This window comes from Penaeus monodon, chromosome 42 (genome assembly GCF_015228065.2).
Source record: "Penaeus monodon isolate SGIC_2016 chromosome 42, NSTDA_Pmon_1, whole genome shotgun sequence".
NCBI lineage: Eukaryota > Metazoa > Arthropoda > Malacostraca > Decapoda > Penaeidae > Penaeus > Penaeus monodon.
Genome location: NC_051427.1, coordinates 21,625,243 through 21,628,444, shown reverse-complemented (window position 1 = coordinate 21,628,444; position 3,202 = coordinate 21,625,243). Strand labels below are relative to the sequence as shown.

General features: G+C 45.2%; 1 protein-coding gene across 1 annotated transcript in view; it reads right to left on the bottom strand.

Moving 5' to 3' along the window:
* Window positions 1-3,202, bottom strand: part of LOC119599330 (upstream activation factor subunit spp27-like) — a 19,071-nt gene that overhangs the window by 937 nt on the left and 14,932 nt on the right. The gene's annotated exons all lie outside the window — the stretch shown is intronic.

Below are 3,202 nucleotides of genomic sequence, written 5' to 3'. Positions count from 1 at the left end.
TTTTTTATAAAAATAAATAAAATATATATATATATATAAAAAGATAGAAGATAATAGATGATAGAAAAAAAAAAAAAAAAAAAAAAAAAAAAAAAACATATATTAAGTTAAATATTATATATATATATATATTTTAATATATATACATATATATAAAATTTTTTAAATTAATTTTATTTAAGCATAAATACTGAGTCATATTATATATATATATATTATATATATATATATTATAATATTATTTTATAATAATATTTTGTACTCATGTATATAGCTTAAATAAAAGTTGTATAAAAGAAAAATGTGTATGTGTATATAATATATATAATATATATATATATATTTTATATATAAAATATATATATCATCATCATCAAGGGGCTAACGCCGACGGGGCGCATGATAGCATCCACATTCGCTTCCAACCACGAGGGTCCCTTATAAAGGGACGTCAAGACGAGACTCCAAGACATTAGATAGCGTCCAGGTTTCACTTCCATAGAGAAAACTGACAGTATCAAGGCCTTGAAGACACGCAGCTTGATTCTTCTGCATGGGTTTACCACATCTCCAAATGATCTTGTTGATCGAGTTCATGGCTTCCTGTCGGCCAGCCCCAATCCATCTATTGACTTTGGTCTGACAGCCCAGAGATATGGACTAACGCTACCAAGATATGTAAAAACTCTGTAACTTCAACGTCCTAGCCGCAAGCACGGATGAAATGAACGGGTTCCCCTAACAGGCCCCCAAAGTCCTGAATCTGGTCTTGGTCCAGGAGACCTCTGGGCCTAAGGGGCTTCGCCTCATTGCTAAATGCATCAAGAGCCGCCCCAGTGACTCCAAGGACTCAGATAGGATAGCAACAGCAAAGTCAAGGTCTGAGACCTTGATATTGCCTAGTGTTGCTCCACACTGACTTTGGCTAGTAGCTCTGCCCATTATCCAGTCCATACAGGTGTTGAAAATGTAGGTGCAAGGACACAGGGCTTGCCTCATTTTGAATTAACAGGGAAGAAGTTCGGACAAACTCCACCATAATTTACAGTACTTTCAGTACCAGTATAAAGGCTTGCTATTAGGCCAATAATCTGCGTAGGAATTCCCCTGAGCCTCAGGATCTCCCATAGTGATTCCCGATGCACCAAGTCAAACACCTTCTTGAGGTCGATGTAGGTTGCAAGCAAACCCATGACCAAACTACGAAGCATTTCCACAATACTCAAAGAGCTGGTATTAACGGTCTATCGTGGACTTGCCAGGGAGTAAATTCAGACTGCCCCGGTCTCTGGATGCCTTCAGTACGGTGGTGGGATCTGTTCAGAAGCATGTGGGTGGAAGAAACCTGCCTGGTCGCTGAGCATGTAATCCATGGTAGTTGCATACAATCCAACAAAATCCCCTTTACCCTTCCAAGAGAGGGATGACAACACCCCTTAGCAGGTCAGGGGGGAAAGGGATCAGACTACCAGGATGGCAGTCAGGACTGTATGCAGATCCCGAGCCTGAGGTTCACCCCAGCCTTTAGGAGTTCAGCAAGGAATATCACATATGCCTGCAGCTTATCCCACTCTTAGCTTAGAAATCGCCATTCTAAAATTTGTAGGTAAGAGGTTCAGAGCTGATGGGTGGGGTCCGCTACAGGCAAAAAAAAAATGTGACATCGCTTGCATCCAAGCTAACTGTTGGAGGGTTCCTACCTGGTACAAAATGATCAAGATACTCAACCCAAAACGTTCACGAAACCCCAAAACAGATCCGAGGAGATGATCCGTTACATCCGAAGGATGGACTGCAGTCATCTGTGTAAGACGGCTTAGTAATCAGTTTTCAGGGTTTGGGAGGCAAGGGCGAAGGTCCTTTTTATCCAAGTGAAAATGGCTTCGAATACTCAGCAAGAGTACTGAGAAATGTCCTTGTTCATTCTCAGTACGTGTCCGAGCCTACGCACCATGGAGCGAAGCAAGACTTCGATTACCTTCAGCGAGCCTTGCAACATGTTCAGTGGCCTCTTAATGTCTCCAGGGAGATGGAAATTTCGCCTTGCCCTCGGGCGTAGGCCAATTGGACATCCTGAGCTGGCCTTGCCTCGGGTACGCCAATTGACTCCGGGCTGCTTCGAGTGTGACGCACTGAAGAGATCCCCACAGGAAGCAATGGGTCAGTCAGGTTGTCGAGTTCTTGAATCAGTAGAGACGGCCCACGGCGCACACTCATACACCTCCCTTAGTTGTCCAGGTGGAAACACTAGGAAGTGGCCACTAGAGGAAGGGGAGTTTTGGTCAAGCTGATTAACCCTTGGGGTTCACGGGTAGGCCACAACCAGCTATGGTCAGTGCCACCAGAACCGGAACTACGGGTAAACCCTGCAGTTCTGGAGGCATCCTCAATCGCGTGCTGATAACAATACTGGTCATTCTCTTTGGCCGCTGTACCCGTATCGCTGTGCCATGTTCAGCGATGCGGGTTTGAACGCACGGGTACCCAGGAGCCCAGAAGAGCCTCAGGGGGCGGGGACAGACCAAAGGCCCGGAGGAAGGAGGCGAGGCGTCGCGGCGGGGGAGCAGCCTCCCAAGCCAGGGGGGCCGCCAGAAAATGCAATCAGCCAGCTCGGTCACAGCCGGAGACGGCACGGAAGTCGCCCAGCAACAATGCGAAAGAAGCGCGCCGAGGGCAAGGTGCGGCCACAGAGGCGAAACGCGGGCGGCAGAGAGAGAGAGAGAGAGAGGCGAGAGAGACTATAGAGAGACGAGAGAGAGAGAGAGAGAGCAGAGAGAGAATAGAGAGATGGGGGGAGACAAAAAGAGAGGGGAGATAGGCGATTGAGGAGAGAGAGAGAGAGATAGAGCGAGAGAGTATATGAGAGATGGAGGAGAGATAAAGAAACAGAACACACACACACACACACACAACACACACACACACACACACACACAACACACACACACACACACAAACAAACGCAGGAGGATGAGAGAGATATAGATAGAGGAAGAGAGAGAGGATAAGTATATATATATCTAATATATATGAGATAGAGAGGAGGAGGGAGGGGGGGATGTGAAGAAGATATATATATATGTAAGATAATAGAGAGAGAGAGAGACGAGAGAGACGAGAATATACAGAGATCGAACAGCATGATATTAGTCCAGATAAGAATAGAGATCTGGGACATTAGACATAATATATAGAGAGATAT